This window comes from Typopeltis vanoorti, chromosome 4 (assembly GCF_054136105.1).
Source record: "Typopeltis vanoorti isolate ZY-2024b chromosome 4, IOZ_Tvanoo_1.0, whole genome shotgun sequence".
NCBI classification, from domain to species: Eukaryota; Metazoa; Arthropoda; class Arachnida; order Uropygi; family Thelyphonidae; genus Typopeltis; species Typopeltis vanoorti.
In genome coordinates, this window is record NC_143552.1 from 133065001 (window position 1) to 133084882 (window position 19882).

The following is a 19882-nucleotide window of genomic DNA, read 5'->3' on the forward strand; positions in this document are numbered from 1 at the left end:
AAGAGTTTAAGTCAAGAAGCAAACCATCATTTAGGTATAAGACAAAGTTGTTAGAACAGCAGTCAACAAGGAACTCGGCAAACATTGAGAAGAAAACTGTAAAATGTGATTGCAGACATAAAATTGTCATCATATGTTGCTCTCCTCTGAAAAAAAATAAAGTGAGTTCCCTCTATGCTCTGCGCGTGTGCGCGCACATCGGTCAAAAAGGGGAGTGCACACGTTTATTAACTTCTTGCACCAAAATTTTTGCTTTCACAATTTCTTATTTACGATGAATATCTTTTACGCGTACTCTAGAAACGAACTATATGATATTGTCACTTATTTTATTTAGTAATTTCTCCAATGTATCCACTCCAATATTAATCTAACCCATTTCAACTTAATACATTCTAATTAGTTAAATTCTAATATAAATTTATTAGGTTTATATTTCGTCTAACCTCCTCTACAGACTCACTACTAAGAATGTGATTGATATTTTCCATTTTTCTGCTTATTTTCATAATTTGTTTGTCTTTTTGTTGATGGTTTTCATACCAAATTGGTCAGAGTATATAACACTCAGCAGGCATTTCATACTTTAGTTTCGTATTAGTTCATAAATTTAGTTTTCTTCTTTTTTTAAAAAAACAACAACTTAGTGTGATAAGTACTCCTCTCTGATAATAAGAGTTTCGATTTTGTTTTCCAGCCGTGTGAATTATTTGAACTATATTTGAAAACAATTACTCTAGACACTCGGAATACAGTTCCTCCAATTCCAAACTTTCTTCTATGTATTTACTAAAATAAAGAGCCAAAAGGCTTCAGTTCGCGATGCAAAATTATATAAATCAAGTGGATATTAAGTCTAGCATTATTTCAAAGCCGAATGCAGAAACTATGAAAGCTTCGTAAAGTAAGTTGATCAGATAGCTTACCGGAATACACTTCCCGGCATTCACGAGTTGCCTTAGTGTGGACTACTTAGAAGACATAGGCGCCGCCCAAGCATCTATATATTCGCCTTTTATTAGTCCATTTTGATAAGATTTCACTGGCCTGACAGCTGTTTGTGATGTTCACGTGCTAAGCAGAAATCGGCAGGCACTTCCTATTATTATTAGTTTTGCCCTTTTTCTAAACATTTCTAAATATCTGATAATCATTTCCTACTCTGCTGTTTATGTCACCAATAGTTAGTCCTATTCCCTTTTTGTTCATACCCGCTGTCGTCTACTAAAAATTAATTTACTTATTCCTCACTGGAACCTTCACTAGGAACATAAGTACAAATGTTTCATTGTCTATCTCTGGAATCATATGGAAATTATGCCCGATACTCAAAAGTGAATAAAAGTTCCAGACAGTTAATTCGTGAATTGACATTTATTAGTAAAGAAACAATTAATGTAATTATTCATAGATTTGAGATAAACTCAAAGCAATAATCGTTTAAAAATTGAAAAGAAAAGATAGATAAGACAGATACTAAATATAAACACAAGAGTCGTCATTAAAAAAAAAATAAAAAAATGTAAGGACCAAGTAATGAATACTAGAAGCGCAACAGAACATTACTTTTCTGAAATCAATCGCAGAATTATTCATATGATGTAATAAATGTGGAAATCAACGAAATGTTCACCTAAAGAAACCTTCTTTACTAATGTCGTCGAATCCTATAAATATAATATTTTATACAGAAAAGATAATGGAGTTATTGGAAGGAGAATCATATTGAGATGTTTATGCTCCTAACATAATAACGAGAAAAATAAGATTCGTACGGAGTTTACGCATATAATAGGGTTCCGTTCATTAAAGGGAAGGATACGAGAGGGGGGGGGGTTGGATTTATATAAATAATAGCGGATGTCCTTGGCAAGAGGATGAAGGATAAAGAAATCTCGTATTTTGGAAGCAAAAACAGAATGTAAACACAGAAAATGGTTCTGATTACATTTCAAAATAGGAATCAGAATATTAATATTATAAAAAATAGTCATAACTGACTTTTAATTTGTGAAATTTTTATTCTATGAATAAACGGATTTTATAAGAATTCATAAAACCGATGGCAGAAAAAAAAAGATTAACAAAGAAGTTTAATAAATGATTCTGTTAAAAGGAAAAAAAAAAGAAGACGCGCTAAAGATAATCAATAAAATTAGGGGGAAAATAATGAAAAAAGTTCATCCCTGATAGATGAAAACGCAAATACAGTTATTTTTAAAACAGCAGATAATAATTCATTAGTCACTTGATAATAGGAAAACATGCCCATCTTAATTTTGTCTGACAATAACACTCATAATAGGTGACTAACCACTAATAAAATTATAGGTGCCATTCTAGATCAATATAAACAAGAATTTATAACTCAAAGAGGAATACTGATAGATGATAGGCACGATTTTTGAAAGCCAAAAGTACATTATAGTAGTAGCTCCTAATAAGATGCTGATTACTAGAACCAGAGCACTTCAGTGGCAAATTTTATAAAAACGTTTCTGAATTTATTCTATAGAACAATGTTGTGCAATATCTTTTCTTAACGGCTTGTACAAAAATGGCAAATATCCAGTTTGTTGTATCGTTTCAAACTGATAAACAATTACCAATTATTCTGATGAAGATTGATTACAAAAGTTACTTTTCAACATCAGAATGACAAGAGAAATTACTTTTGTGCAATTTAATAAAGATTCGCTTATATAACTGTATTTGCGTTTTCGTTATATTATTCCAACTTAGGAAAGGTTGTAAGCCTATTCATACATCAGTACAGCGAGCTAAGGATTAGACACTCCGAAACCTGTGGTGACCAACCCTGAAGCTTTTTTTTGAGCGATTCAGGCCTCCGATAAATAGAATAGTGGTCTCTCATTGAATGAAAAAGAAAATACCTGAAATGTTTGTTCAGTCTTAAATGATAAGAGACATCTAAAACCTTGTTCATCGCAAAAGTAGATTATAAAATAGATTTATTTTGCAATTTTTTAAAATTTAGTTTCAAATAAGAGAGAAATTTTAATTATGGTCTTTCTTGTCTATAGCATGCGCTGTTTCTCTGTAATGTTCTTCCGTCCAGATTCAAACATTTCATGACGTAATCCCTCCATACGATTAGTTAGACTTCTCTACATCTTCAATCCTTTTAACCTCCATTACTCCAGTCTTTTTAGATCATTCTAAAGAGAACTACAGATCATCTAGACAATTCCCTGTTCTATCTAATTGTAAATCTCCAGCAAAGATAGAAATTTTTCTATTAATACACGGACCAAGATCACGATATGCTGACTAGCAAAATTGTTACAGCCTGAACCCTGTGGATCCTACTCATAATCGCCTGATTCCTGGAAGTTCTCCTTAAACATTGCTCCATGTAGTCTATAAACTTTTAACTTTTTTACCATTACTTTTCAGTTGATTACTATTTAGTGAAATAATCATCAATGCCTAATTGACGCATCTTTATCAGCAGGTTTATATGTGGAAAAATCATCAAAGTTTTTTTCCGAAATCTAAATCATTATCATTTCTATTAGTCTGTCAATAACTACAGACCAACTGGTGTATACTGTAGTTATCTCTCTCCTTCCTTATGCAATGAATTCGCTCATGAATTGTATTAACTTTCAGGAGTCTCCTCTCCTCAATTTAATAGGGACAATACCCAATCTTAGCAACGCATTGATAATAATCCAAAGTGGTTTAATTATACCCCTCTGTATGTTTATTTATGACAAAGGTTGACATGTAGTCTACTAATATTTTAAAATGATTGCTAGTCATTTTAAAATATCACCGAATTCCTTATTCTGTATTAATCTATAGGTGCATTTCCCTTTCTAACTTATTCCATCATCATATAATCTTCAAATTCGTTCTGCTTCCAATTTTGCTCCGTCTTTGTTCATCTGTTCAAATATTCTCCTCCAATGTGCTATTTACTTTCTTTTATTATTAATTAAAATAAGACGGTAAGATAAGATTACATCTTATCTTACAGTCTTATTCCCAAAACGGTGCTTTGCATTTTATGTAATATTTTCTTTCTCCTCTTTTTTTCCCAAAAAAAACTTAATTTTTAAGATTTAAAAATTTTTTTCCCCACAAAATCCTTAATTGTTAATATCTTTCCATTAAATAATTTCAAAGATTGCACACAAGATTCAGTTCTTATAGTTCTTATAAGAACTGGGCGATGGACTGAGTCCTTGACTCTTTATCCTGTCATCTGAATGAAGTAAATCTGTGTGGATTGAGTGTTATTGAGCTAAAAAGCTCTAGTCATGGCTGGGTAACGGCAATAACCGAGCCTCAGTTAAAACTTCATTGGCTAGAGCATTGCCATTTGTTACCCTGGTGTTTAAGTAAAGGGTAAAATCTCAAAAAATCAGACGATTTCTAGGCCACTAATTCGTGGGCGAAAGACCGTCTAAATCTCCGCGTTGGTTCCACTCAGTGAAACCGACCACCGAGCAGAACCGCTCATTCCGAAGAAAATAATTCACCGACAAGAACCCCTCAGCGGGCCGTGCCGGAGAACACTTTCCCCGGAGACTCAAAGTCTCCCTTAAGGCAAAAACCTTAAGAGAGCGAATTAAAAAACTCATCACCCAGGAAAACAGCAACAGCCGAACCTCAGTTAACTTCCTTGGTTCAGAATTACAAATTGTTACCCTGATTAGTAAGTAAAGGGTAAAATCTCAAAAAATCGGACGATCTCTAGGCCACTCCATAGTGGGAAAAAGACCGTCCATATCTCAGCATTGGTTCCACTCAGTGACGGGCTCCCCGACCACTGAGCAGAACCACTCAAATTCCGAGGAAAATAATTCACCGGAAAGAACCCCTCAGCAGGCCGTGCCAGAGAACACCTTCCCCAAAGACTCAAAGCATTCCCTTAAGGCAAAAACCTTAAGAGAGCGAACTCAAACACTCATCACCCAGGATAACAGCAACAGCCAAACCTCATTGAACTTCCTAGGTTCAGAATTACAATTTGTTACCCTGATTAGTAAGTAAAGGGTAAAATCTCAAAAAATCGGACGATCTCTAGGCCACTCCATAGTGGGCGAAAGACCGTCCATATCTCAGCTTTGGTTCCACTCAGTGACGGGCTCCCCGACCACTGAGCAAAACCGCTATAATTCCAAGGAAAATAATTCACCGACAAGAACCCCTCAGCGGGCCGTGCCAGAGAACACCTTCCCTGGAGACACAAAGTGCTCCTTTAAGGCAAAAACCTTAAGGGAGCGAACTCAAAAACACATCCCCCAGGATAACAGCAACAGCCGAACCTCAGTTAACTTCCTTGGTTCAGCATTGCTAATTGTTACCCTGATTAGTAAGTAAAGGGTAAAATCTCAAAAAATCGGACGATCTCTAGGGCACTCCATAGTGGGTGAAAGACCGTCTAAATCTCAGCGCTGGTTCCACTCAGTGATGGGCTCCCCGTCCGAGCTCCCCAACTGAGCAGGACCGCTCAAATTCCGAGGAAAATAATTCACCGACAAAGCCACTCAGCAAGCCATGCCGGAGAACACCTTTCCCGGAGACTCAAAGTGCTCCCTTAAGGCAAAAACCCTAAGGGAGCGAACTCAAAAACTCACACACAGGATAACAGAACAGCCGAACCTCAGTTTACTTCCTCGGTTCAGCATTGCCATTTGGTACCCTGGAAGCCCTGGTTAGTAAGTAAATGGTAAAATCTGAAAAAATCGGACGATCTCTAGGCCACTCCATAGAGGGCAAAAGACCGTCCATATCTCAGCATTGGTTCCACTCAGTAACAAGCACCCCGAACTAGCACCCTGTCGGGCTCCCTGTATTAGCAGAACCGCTCAGCGTTGGTTCCACTCAGTGACGGCCGCCTTGTCTAACACCCCAATGGGCTCCCCGACCACTGAGCAGAACCGCTCAAATTCCGAGGAAAATAATTAACCGGCAAGAACCCCTCAGCGGGCCGTGTCGGAGAACACCATCCCCCGAGACTCAAAGTGCTCCCTTAAGGCAAAAACCTTAAGTGAGCGAACTCAAAAACTCATCGACCAGGATAACAGCAACAGCCAAACCTCAGTTAACTTCCTTGGTTCAGCATTGCCATTTGTTACACTGATTAATAAGTAAAGGAGAAAATCTCAAAAAATCGGACGATCTCTAGGCCACTCCATAGTGGGCGAAAGACCATATCTGAGCGTTGGTTCCACTCAGTGATGGGCTCCCTGTCCTAGCTCCCCGACTGAGCAGAACCACTCAAATTCCTGCTCAGTGATGGGCTCCCTATCCTAACTCCCCGACGGACTCCCCGACTGAGCAGGACCGCTCAAATTCCGAGGAAAATAATTCACCGACAAAGCCACTCAGTAGGCCGTGCCGGAGAACACCTTCCCATGAGATTCAAAGTGCTCCCTTAAGGCAAAAACCTTAAGAGAGCGAAGTGAAAAACTCATCACCCAGGATAACAGCAACAGCCAAACCTCAGTTTACTTCCTTGGTTCAGCATTGCCATTTGTTACCCTTATTAGTTAGTAAAGGGTAAAATCTCAAAATATCAGACGATCTCTAGGCCACTCCATATTGGGCAAAAGACCATCCATATCTCAGCATTGGTTCCACTCAATGATGGGCTCCCCGTCCGAGCTCCCCAACTGAGCAGGACCGCTCAAATTCCGAGGAAAATAATTCACCGACAAAGCCACTCAGCAGGCCGTGCTGGAGAACACCTACCCCGGAGACTCAAACTGCTCCCTTAGGGCAAAAACCCTAAGGGAGAGAACACAAAATCTCATCGCTCAGGATAACAGTAACAGCCGAACCTCAGTTAACTTCCTTGGTTCAGCATTGCTAATTGTTACCGTGATTATTAAGTAAAGGGTGAAATCTCAAAAAAACGGACAATCTCTAGGCCAATCCATATTGGGCAAAAGACCGTGCATATCTTAGCGTTGGTTGCACTCAGTGACAGGCTCCCCGTCCTAGCTCTCCAACTGAGCAGAACCGCTTCAAATTCCCGCTCAATGACGGGCTCCCCGACTGAGAAGAACCCTCAAATTCTGAGGAAAATAATTCACCGACAAAGCCCTTCAGTGGGCCGTGATAGTGAACACCTTCCCCAGAGAATCAATGTGCTCCCTTAAGGCAAAAACCTTAAGAGAGCGAACTCAAAAACTCGTCACGCAGAATAACAGCAACTGCCGAACCTCCAGTTTACTTCCTGGTTCAGCATTGCCATTTGTTACCCTGATTAGTAAGTAAAGGGTAAAATATCAAAAAAACGGACAATGTCTAGGCCACTCCATAGTGGGCAAAAGACCGTCCATATCTCAGCGTTGGTTCCACTCAGTGAAGGCCGCCCCATTCTAGCACCACGACCACTGAGCAGAACTGCTCAAATTCCGAAGAAAATAATATACCAGCAAGAATCCGTCAGCGGGCTGTGCCGGAGAACAGCTTCCATGGAGACTCAAATGGCTCCCTAAAGGCAAAAACCTTAAGGGAGCGAACTCAAAAACTCATCACCCAGGATAACAGCAACAGCTGAACCTCAATTAACTTCCTTGATTCAGCATTACTATTTGTTACCCTGGTTAGTAAGTAAAGGGTAAAATCTCAAAAAATCGGACGATCTCTAGGCCACTCCATAGTGGGCGAAAGACCGATCATATCTCAGCATTGGTTCCACTCAGTAACGGACACCCCAAACTAGCACCCTGTCGGGCTCCCCGTTTTAGCAGAACTGCTCAGCGTTGGTTCCACTTAGTGACGGCCGCCTTGTCTAGCACCCCAATGGGCTTTCCGACCACTGAGCAGAACCGCTCAAATTCCGAGGAAAATAATTCACCTACAAAAACCCCTCAGCGGGCCGTGCCGGAGAACACCTTCCCTGGAGACTCAAATGGCTCCCTTAAGGCAAAAACCTTCAGGAAGCGAACTCAAAAACTCATCACCCAGGATAACAGCAACAGCCGAACCTCAATTAACTTACTTGGTTCAGCATTGCTAATTGTTACCCTAATTAGTAAGTAAAGGGTAAAATCTCAAAATATCGGACGATCTCTAGGCCATTCCATAGTGGGCGAAAGTCCATCCATATCTCAGCATTCGTTCCACTCAGTAACGGGCTCCCCGACCTAGCACCCCGTTGGGCTCCCCATCCTAGCAGAACCGCTCAGCGTTGGTTCCACTCAGTGCCCGCCGCCTCGTCCTAGCACCCCGACTGAGGAGAACGGCTCAATTTCCGAGGAACTTAATTCACCGACAAGAACCCCTCAGCGGGCCGTTCCGGAGAACACCTTCCCCGGAGAGTCAAAGTGCTCCCTTAAGGCAAAAACCTTAAGGGAGTGAACTCAAAAACTCATCACCCAGGATAACAGCAACAGCCGAACCTCAGTTAACTTCCTTGGCTCAGCATTGCTAATTGTTACCATGGTTAGTAAGTAAAGGGTAAAATCTCAAAAAATCGTACGATCTCTAAGCCACTCCATAGAGGGTGAAAGACCGTCCATATCTCAGCTTTAGTTCCACTCAGTAACGGGCTCCCCGACCTTGCACCCCGTCCTAGCAGAACTGCTCACGTTGGTTCCACTCAGTGACAGCTGCCCCATCCTAGCACCCCGAAGGGCTCCCTGACCCTTGAGCAGAACCGTTCAAATTCCGAGGAAAATAATTCACTGACAAGAACACCTCAGTGGGCTGTGGCGGAGAACACCTTTCCAGGAGACTCGAAGTGCTCCCTTAAGGTAAAAACCCTAAGGGATAGAACTCAAAAACTCATCACCCAGGATAACAGCAACAGCCGAACCTCAGTTAACTTCCTTGGTTCAGCATTGCTAATTATTACCCTGGTTAGTAAGTAAAGGGTAAAATCTCAAAAAATCGTACGATCTCTAGGCCACTCCATATTGGGCGAAAGACCGTCCATATCTCAGCATTGGTTCCACTCAGTAACGGGCTCCTCAAACTAGCACCGCATCGGGTTCCCCGTTCTAGCAGAAGCAGTCAGCATTGGTTCCACCCGGTGCCGGCCGCCCCGTCCTAGCACCCTGATGGGTTCCCCGACTGAGCAGAACAGCTCAAATTCCGAGGAAAATAATTCACCGACAAGAACACCTCAGCGGGCCGTGCCAGAGAACACCTTTCCAGGAGACTCGAAGTACTCCCTTAAGGTCAAAACCCTAAGGGATCGAACTCAAATACTCATCACCCAGGATAACAGCAACAGCCAAATCTCAGTTAACTTCCTTGGTTCTGAAATTGCTAATTGTTACCCTGGTTAATAAGTAAAGGGTAAAATCTCAAAAAATCGGACGATCTCTACGGCACTCCATAATGGGCGAAAGACCGTCCATATCTCAGCATTGATTCCACTCAGTAACGTGCTCCCCTACCTAGCACCCCGTCCTAGCAGAACTGCTCAGCATTGGTTCCACTCAGTGTCGGCCGCCCCATCCTAACACCCCGATGGGCTCCCCGACCACTGAGCAGAACCGCTCAAATTCCGAAGAAAATAATTCACTGAAAAGAACCCCTCAGCAGGTTGTGCCAGAGAACACCTTCCCCGGAGACTCAAAGTGCTCCCTTAAGGTAAAAACCCTAAGGGAGTGAACACAAAAACTCATCAACCAGGATAACAGCAACAGCCGAACTTCAGCTAACTTCCTTGGTTCAGCATTGCTAATTGTTACCCTGTTTAGTAAGTGAAGGGTAAAATCTCAAAAAATTGGATGATCTCTAGGCCACTCCATAATGGTGGAAAGACTGTCCATATATCAGCATTGGTTCCACTCAGTGACGGGCACCACGACCACTGAGCAGAACTGCTCAAATTCCGAGGAAAATAATTCACCGGTAAGAACCCCTCAGCGGGCCGTGCCGGAGAACACTTTCCCCTTAGACTCAAAGTGCTCCCTTAAGGCAAAAACCTTAAGAGAGCGAACTCAAAAACTCATCACCCAGGATAACAGCAACAGCCGAACCTCAATTAACTTCCTTGGTTCAGCATTGCTAATTGTTTCCCTAATTAGTAAGTAAAGGTTATAATCTCAAAAAATCGGACGATCTCTAAGCCACTCCATAGTGGGCAAAAGACCGTCCATATCTCAGCTTTGGTTCCATTCAGTGACAGGCTCCCAGACCACTGAGCAGAACCGCTCAAATTCCGAGGAAAATAATTCACCCGTAAGAACCCCTCATCTTGCCGTGCCTGAGAACACCTTCCCCGAGACTCAAATTGCTCCCTTAAGGCAAAAACCCTAAGAGAGCAAACTCAAAAACTCATCACCCAGGATAACAGCAACAGAACCTCAGTTAACTTCCTTGCTTCAGCATTGTTAATTGTTACCCTGGTTAGTAAGTTAAGGGTAAAATCTCAAAAAATCGGACGAACTCTGGGCCATTCCATAGTGGGCGAAAGATCGTCCATATCTCAGGGTTGGTTCCACTCAGTAACGCACTCCCCGATCTAGCACCCCATCCTAGAAGAACCACTCAGCGTTGGTTCCACTCATTGACGGCCGCCCCGTCCTAGCACCCTGACGGGCTCTCCGACCACTGTGCAGAACCACTCAATTTCCGAGCAAAATAATTCACCGACAAGAACCCCTCAGCGGGCCGTGCCAGAGAACACCTTCCCCGGAGACTCAAATTACTCCCTTAAGGCAAAAATCCTAAGGGAGTGAACACAAAAACTCATCACCCAGGATAACAGCCACAGCCGAACTTCAGTTAACTTCCTTGGTTCAACATTGCTAATTGTTACCCTGGTTAGTAAGTAAAGGGTAAAATCTCAAAAAATCGGATGATCTCTAGGCCACTCCATAATGGTCGAAAGACCGTCCATATCTCAGCGTTGGTTCCACTCAGTGACGGGCTCCCCGACCACTGGGCAGAACTGCTCAAATTCCAAGGAAAATAATTCACCGGCAAGAACCCCTCAGCAGGCTGTGCCGGAGAACACTTTCCCCGGAGACTCAAAGTGCTCCCTTAAGGCAAAACCCTAACGGAGCGAACTCAAAAACTCATCACCCAGGATAACAGCAACAGCCGAACCTCAGTTAACTTCCTTGCTTCAGCATTGCTAATTGTTACCCTGAATAGTAAGTAAAGGGTAAAATCCAAAAAATCAGACGATCTCTAGGCCACTCCATAGTGGGCGAAAGACCGTCCATATCTCAGCATTCGTTCCACTCAGTTACGGGATCCCCGACCTAGCACCCTGCTGGGCTCCCCGTCCTAGCAGAACTGCTCAGCGTTGGTTCCACTCAGTGCCGGCCGCCTCGTCCTAGCACCCCGACTGAGGAGAACCGCTCAAATTCCGAGGAAATTAATTCACCGACAAGAACCCCTCAGCGGGCCGTGCCCGAGAACACCTTCTCCGGAGACTCAAAGTGCTCCCTTAAGGCAAAAACCTTAAGGGAGCGAACTCAAAAACTCATCACCCAGGATAACAGCAACAGCCGAACCTCAATTAACTTCCTTTGTTCAGCATTGCTAATTGTTACCCTGGTTAGTAAGTAAAGGGTAAAATCTCAAAAAATCGGACGATCTGTAGGCCACTCCATAGTGGGTGAAAGACCGTCCATATCTCAGCGTTGATTCCACTCATTAACGCACTCCCCGACCTAGCAGAACCACTCAGCGTTGGTTCCACTCAGCGCCGGCCGCCCCGTCCTAGCACCCCGACCCTTGAGCAGAACCGCTCAAATTCTGAGGAAAATAATTCACCGACAAGAACCCCTCAGGAGTCCGTATCGGAGTACACCTTCCCCGTAAACTCAAAGTGCTCCCTTAAGGGAGCGAATTCAAAAACTCATCACCCAGGATAACAGCAACAGCCGAACCTCAATTAACTTCCTTGGTTCAGCATTGCTAATTGTTACCCTGGTTAGTAAGTAAAGGGTAAAATCTCAAAAAATCTGACAATCTCTAGGCCACTCCATAGTAGGCGAAAGACCGTCCATATATCAGCATTGGTTCCACTCAGTAACGGGCTCCCCGACCTAGCACCCCTTCTTGCAGAACCGCTTAGCGTTGGTTCCACTCAGTGCCGATCGCCCCGTCCTAGCACCTCGACCCTTGAGCAGAACCGCTCAAATTCTAAAGAAATTAATTCACGGACAAGAACCCCTCAGCGGGCCGTGCCAGAGAACAACTTCCCCGGAGAAGTGCTTCCTTAAAGCAAAAACCTTAAACCATAAAATTGAAATTTCTACTTGTTAAATACATACTTAGTTTATTCTTATTTTGAAAAGGTTGGAATGTTTTATAAAGAATATTCTAATAACCTAAAGACGTATATAAATTATTTTTTATTATTTACTTAAATATATATATTCAATATTATTATAGCTTTTTTTCCAAAATTTTTAGCGTTAGAAAAGATCGCCTGGTTGATTTATAGTAACTTGCAAAAATTCCATCTCTAAGAATTTCAATTACTGCTCGCTCTATGTTAAAGGAATCACCAGACTAACACCAAAACAAGCCAAACCATTTTTTTTAGTACTCTCCATATTTCGACATAATATTTAACTGTGTAAGAATCTGTGTAAAATGGTAATTTATAAAAAAAAAAATAGTGTTTGAGAATTTTAAGGAATATTTTAAAATTTTAATAATCTAATTTCAAATTTAGAAGTTTTTTTTAAAAAAATCACCAATTATAATTAAATCGATTCAATTACTTTCAAAATAATAAGACCGCACATTTTTAGACTATCAATGTTATCTCTCTCTCTCTCTCTCTCTCTCAAATTTAGGAATGTATTCATTGCCCATTTTCCATAAGACAAGAAAGAAGAATTCCAAATTTTATTTCGGAAAAGTCTGAAAGATTCATGTCAGGAGTGTAAGAGTGGGGGAGAAGAAGTTTGCCTTACTTTTCCATAGGAACGGATACTTTACGTAAAATATGTGACTTCGCATTGTCATGTAAAATGCGCGATATCTGCCCTGTGTCAGATTCCTACTCCATTCTGAAGTTTTATTTCATGGAAACGAGAATCCCAACAATAGATAAGGCATACACGGTGTTTTAACTCAAAGTCTGACTAACAATTGCTGTATAGGTAGACATTATTACATCATCAACTTCTCGCACATGCGCAGCGTGCAGAACTTTTCAAAACCTCGTATAACACAACACATAAACAAAAGACAGATGTAAAATTACAAGTGAAGGGTAGCGTAAGTATATTTTCGCTCATATGCTATCCATACTTGACACTTATCATAAAGTATGGATAGCATACACAAAGTATGCTATCCATACTTTTTAACTTATCTTCTATATATTCTAAGAGTTTGGTTAAAAATCATAGTTGACCAAAGGCCCAAATGAAATTGAATGACTGTAGCCAGAACGGTTCTACATTTTTCTGTGTAATGATAGATATTAGAACCATCTATGAGACAATGGCAAAAGAAAGTCCGTGAGAGAGAGAGAGAGAAGTCGTCAAAATGAAGATGATGAAATCTTGTAGCTCGATTAACCTACAAATGTTTTATTGCTGCCCGAGAGTAAATTCTTCTGTCAAAAATCTGTAATTCTGCATACACACAGTACTTTTTTTAAATTTTTGTATTTATATTACTCGCACGCATGAGAGATCGCAAAGCCAGTAGCAAATCAATGGCATGTCTCTGGATAAAAGAGAAAAGCAATCAATTGATATTCTTTTTGAACAGCTGGAGTTGTAGTCTTTGAGGGATACTTCATGGGAAAGGTTTGTTCCCGAGAAGAGTAGTAGATAAAATGAAAGGTAGACGGGAGTAGCAGATTTAGTGCGTTAGCAATTTAACTGTACAGCTGTACACTTCGTGTTATGGTAGGTTTGGTAGAAAGAGGCCAGTTTTGCTGAAGAGCTTCAAATGATTCTCAATGAAGGATTAAAACAGTTGTGGAAACTGACTGTCTCTGAGACAATGGCAAAAGAAAGTCCTTGAGAGAGAGAAGTCGTGAATTATTAGTTGAACGGCTCTCTTCTAGACGGCATCAAGAATCTTTAGAGAGAGAGAGAGGTTTTTGGTGTGCCACTCAAAATATGTGAGTAGTATTACATGGATGGAGGATTTGATATTTGTTAGCAGTTAGTAGTAGTATAAATGAAAATAATGTCTCGAGCGAAAAAAATTGATAGCTTATTATTATTATTATTATTATTATTATTATTATTATTATTATTATTATTATTATTATTTTGGAAGCCAGGGATGGTATTACACCATACCAAGGATGCAAATACATCTGCTATTGAAACCATGTGTTTGTTTGTAGCATGAAAGGTTACTGGTAAATATTAGTCCTAGATGAAGAGATAGAGATATTATTATTATTATTATTATTACCACGGGCTACTCCAGGAGTCCTTAGACTCATCGAGGGAGGCCCTAAACATCATGTTCACGCAGCTGTTCAACATTCTCACAGTATCTATCATACCTTGCCTTGAACTCGCTCACTGTCATAGCACCCACAACAGACTCTAGCAGCTTATTCCACTCATTCACCACTCTAAAAGTAAAGAACCCAGCTCTAACAACCCTGCTAACCACGCTCTTGCCCAGCTTCCATGGGTGTCCCCTAGTTCTCCCACCACCAGTCCTGATCTCAAAAATATCATCTGAATTAATCCTATAGAATCCTTTTAGCAATTTGAATGTCTCAATCATGTCTCCCCTTTTCCGCCTATCAACTAGTTTCTGCAACCCACAAATCTTCAACCTGTTCTCATATGGTTCATTCCATAGACCTGCTATCATCTTAGTCACTCGCCTCTGGATCCTCTCAACCTCCTCCCCATCAAGAAGGAACCGAGGTGACCAAATCTGGGCACAGTAGTCGAGATGAGGTCTTATCAGGGCTCGCTACAGAGGTACAATAACTTGTTTTTCTCTGCTCGTCAAGGTATTTTTCAACAACCAAGTGAGTTGATGAGCTGATTTAGCTACTTTCGCAATGTGCCCCCTAAACTTCATCTCCCTATCCACCAACACTCCCAAGTCCCTCGCCTCATCAATTTCTTGGAGTACAGTTCCACCCATGTGGTATACTGCTGCTAATCTTTTCACTCCGAAATGCATAACCTTACATTTTGTCACATTAAATTGACATCCATTCTCCTTAGTCCACAACTCCAATCTATCTAAGTCATCTTGCAAGACTTTGACATCTTCTGCATTCACTATTGCCCTACCCAACTTTGCATCATCAGCGAACAAATGAACTGTCCCACTTAGACCCTTCCCTATATCGTTAATGAACAGATTAAACAGCAGTGGTCCAAGAACAGAACCCTGTGGCACACCACTAGTCACAGGCCGTTTTTTGGACTCTACTCCTGAATAAACTACTCTTTGATATCTCTCCATCAACCACCCAGCTATCCATCTCACCAACCCTATATCCATTCCCATATGTTGTAGTTTACGGATTAGAATTCCATGTGGTATCCTGTCAAACGCCTTTGCCAGGTCCAGCAGTATCAATGATCAATGAGATATGATCATGACTGTTGAACTATGCGTCATCAATTGTAAGAGGAGGGAGAAGAACTACGTTTTTTTTTTTTTTTTGAGGAAAAAAGACAAAATTTTGTTTTGGGAGTATTGATAGTGACTAGATCTTCATTTCCACATCGTAGGAGTAGATGAATTGGAAACTGAAGTATGGCGATTAGAGAACTGGTTGTAGAAGATTTTGAAGTATGAGATTTTTGAGCATTCCAACGATCGTCATATGATTAGAGATAATGCAGAATCCTATCATAAGCAAAACTATGGATAGGATTTAAAGTCAGTAGGAGAAGATCATTTATGCGTATGAAGAAGAGGATGGATAACATAATAGAGCCCTGAGGAACATCACCATTAGTAAGAATAATCTAAAGAGAGAACACCCTCCATCAAGAGGGAAAAAAAACCAAAGATCCAGTTAGGATCTTTGGTTTTTTTTTATGAAAAGCACTCAAAAACTTTCCTTTAATTGAAAAGCAAGTTTATGAAAAGCACTCAAAAACTTTCCTTTAATTTGTTCCCACATTAAAAGAGAATAAAATAAACTGAAGTAAATGAACTAAACAGTGATTGTAAAAACATTCATGATTATTCTAATTTGAAGGCAATTATTTTACCTAATGTGCACTGTTCATCTTTATTTAATTATTTCTGTGAAGTTAACAGTAAATGTAGTTATAAATGTAGCAAATAATTATTTACTACATTTATAACTACATTCACCATATCCAAGATTAACCTTCTGACCAGCGGTTAAGAATCACTAATGTAATATACGTGGAAACTACCATAGTTGAAGTTCATTTAGGTAGTATAATATATAAATTCTTTTGCAAAATATTATATATCTCATAATAATCCCAGATCAAGATGAGCGTCTTGAATTCATGTCCCAAAATAATACTTCATCACTTGTATTGTATCAGTTAATGGTTAATGTTGCGCCCATTTACCAAAATACAGTGGACCCTTGAAGAACGCGGGTTTGAATAGCGCAGATCCACTTATACGCGGATTTTTATGAATAAATATATTGGAAATTGTTTTGAAGATTTTCCCCGAAAAAACACCAGATGAACCGCGTAGCTTTAAAATATCGAAAAAAAAATCAAGAAAACGTTTGATATGTTGTGAATGCATAAAATATTTGTAGACACTAGTCTATTTTATCATTGACTACCATAAAATATACACAAATCTATTATAAAAAGTTAAGAATTATCAAAACTTACGCACACAAACACTTACAGAGTTTGTGTGCGTAAGTTTATAAGTATATGGCGCCATTCGCAGTTACAGAGAAAGGTAAACAAACGTAAATATGAAGTATTAAATCATAACTGCATAAAATTAACTGTTATTAATTAGTTACATTTAATTAATTAGCATAAAATAAAACTTTTATAAGGATTTATTCATTAGTGTATAGGCTAGGCTACCGCAAAGCAATCGTATCGATTACACTAGGCTACCATAAAGCGATCAAGTTGCTGCTTCTTCGTTATCAATTAAAATTTTAAATAAAATTTTTATTTAAATAAAATAAATTATTTACTTTATTTTATATACCTGAATATACCGGTACGGTGTGTTCCATTTCCTGTCTTCAGGAAATGGAACACACCATACCTGTATATTCAGGTAGTTTTCCTTCAATACTCAGCCTCACACAAGCTATCACATACAGATCAATGGTTACGGACTCTTCTCAGTTTGTGTGTGTGTGTGTGTTCATTTGCACATACTACAATTTTGCAGTTGGAAAGACTTCGGTTGGGTTGGCTTGGAAGACTCGAAAAACCTCCAATCCCAGATTGGTTTCTAATGAAAAAAAAGTGGAAGCATAAGCAAAGCTAGTTTAGTGGCTGAGTATCCACGGAAGTATTTTTCTACTATGATTTAATCATTTTCTTAAAATAAAAATAAATCAGCTAACGCCTTTTTATTCCCGTATACGGGGAGTAGGCGAGGCCATTTAGCCCTATCTAACTTTTTTGGAGACTGAGTGGGCAGTTCAATCCCCACTGGTACCAATCAGAGATAGATGACCCAAGGCTATCACTAATTAAGCGGAACACAGTGAAGAGAGACGGCTCAAATGTGCCGCCATCTCGTGGTCCCTAACCCTAACACAATATATTTAATGTCTGAAATAATGTGGGTTCTACGGTCGATTTTCATGAGTTTACAGGACGAAAATCCCGAGTTTCTGGGAGGAAAAACCCGCTTGCCCGTGCCAGAGATCGGCTAACTCGGGAACCGGTCGAAAAAAGGCTTAGAAAAATTTCCTCTAGTCGCCGACTAGACTCGAAACCAAGTCTTCCTTCGTGCGGCCAAGCGCCGTGGTGTGTAAACGCCACATCCACTGAGCTACACAGGCTCTTAAAAGGCTTAGAAAAATTTCCTCTAGTCGGCGACTAGATTTGAACCATCAAATCCTTTCTTCGTGCGGTCAAGCGCTGTAGAGTGCAAACGCCACTTCTACTGAGCCACACAGGCCACACTCTCTTATTTAAATAATCATTTTCTTTTATTTAAATAATATTTAATTACTAGATAAAGGGACAGTTAGGTGCGTTTCATTTGAAACGAGTGTGTTTCAAGAGACGAATACAATTTTTTTTCTAAACTTTTGACAAAAAAAATAAATATAATAATAAATATTTTAGGAATGCATACAACCATTTGCAACGCTGGTTATACTTCTTTTTTTATCATGTTTTGACTCGTAAAGGTAAGATGGATCTACATAACATAGCTTGTTGCAATTTGTACACCCATTTGCATATGCTGTAGATGGCATAAGGACTTGAAGATGATAAAAAATAATACAAAACACACAAAAAAAGAATTATTATTATAGCAGCTGTATCTATATTAGCTGTCTGATAAACAGAGACAAAAACCTTTGTTGAATAGTAAATTGGTGTCATGAAAAATTGAACGAAAAATTTTTTCTCCGAAGAAGTTGTGCATGTTCTTTGAAATACTAACAATTCTTTTTCCCAAGACAATATTTGTCGTTATTTATGTGTAGTATCTTTTTGGCGTCATGATTACGCACCCGTTGAATATTTATGCAAACTTCTGTTCACGGCTTACTGAACTTATCTAATAAAATTGCCATTGTGACCGTGCGACATTCTCTCGCTTATAGTTCTTAAAGTAAACAGCGAGTTTCTGATTGCGTCTGTTTGTTTGTTTCCATGGATCACCTAGTCACGAAAATCCAATTGAGACCTTACTGTTTTATCGTGTTTGCAAGCGAAGCTGATATTTTTGCTCCTTTGCTAACAAACTATTTCTTCCGGTAAAAATTTTCTTGAGCGGACTGATTAATACGAAAAACCTTCCTTATAGCAAACAACAAGGAATGTTGGCCTTGTTCCAAGTGTTGTTTCTAGGATGAGATTCTGGGTTCTGTGTGCACCCTCCAAGATAGTCCTCGTTTACAGATATTGGTATTTTATCATTGCGCCTCTAGTCCAACGGGGGAGTTATAATTTACTCTCCAACACTTTCCAGTTAGCGATCAGAATGAAGTGATGAATTGTTCGAAATGTAATATCAGAATCAAGATGAACGAAATAAATACAACCATAGGGTAACGTGAAAAAACTAGCTCTAAGTGTGTATGACTGACTTTCTGGCAGCTTTTCTACGTTAAATTATTCGGAAAATGATGAAATGTATATTTATATATACATATATATTAGTAGTGGGCCAATTCCTTTATTTTCGACCATGTTTCCTATAAAAGACTTTCATGACTCAGAAAGTGACCCATATATGATATTTTTATTTTCTTTATATATTCTTATTACATCCATTCTTGTACCAATAATATCTAGAACGTCATCATTGCTTTTTTTTTTTTTTTGGATCCATTCGCCCTTCAGTGCTCTTTATTGTGTCCCCATCTTGAAAAGACATTGCTAATATCTTTCTTGTTATTGTCCGTACGTCTCAACGAGTCTGCTTCACAGAGGATTACAGACCAAATAATCATTTTTTATTTCTTTTGATATTGCCTTGTCTTTTCATTAGGATAAATTTTGATTTCTTAATTGCTATTCTTCTTTTAATCTCTCTTTTGTATTTTCTATCCAAACGTAATGAGTGCATTCTAAGTGCAGGATTTGACTTATTCTGATGATTTTGTTTTCTACTTTGATTAGCATTTAATTTGTTTAATTTTTCTCTGCATGCTATATGAATTCAAGTCACAATTCCGGATCATTTATATATATATATATAAACGAAGGAATTGATTTTGATGAAACTTAACATTGAAGACATTAGGGAAAAGTGGGCCATTGATGGAAATTATTTCTATGAAGGTGAGCAACTCAGTTCTTACCTGCCTTACTAT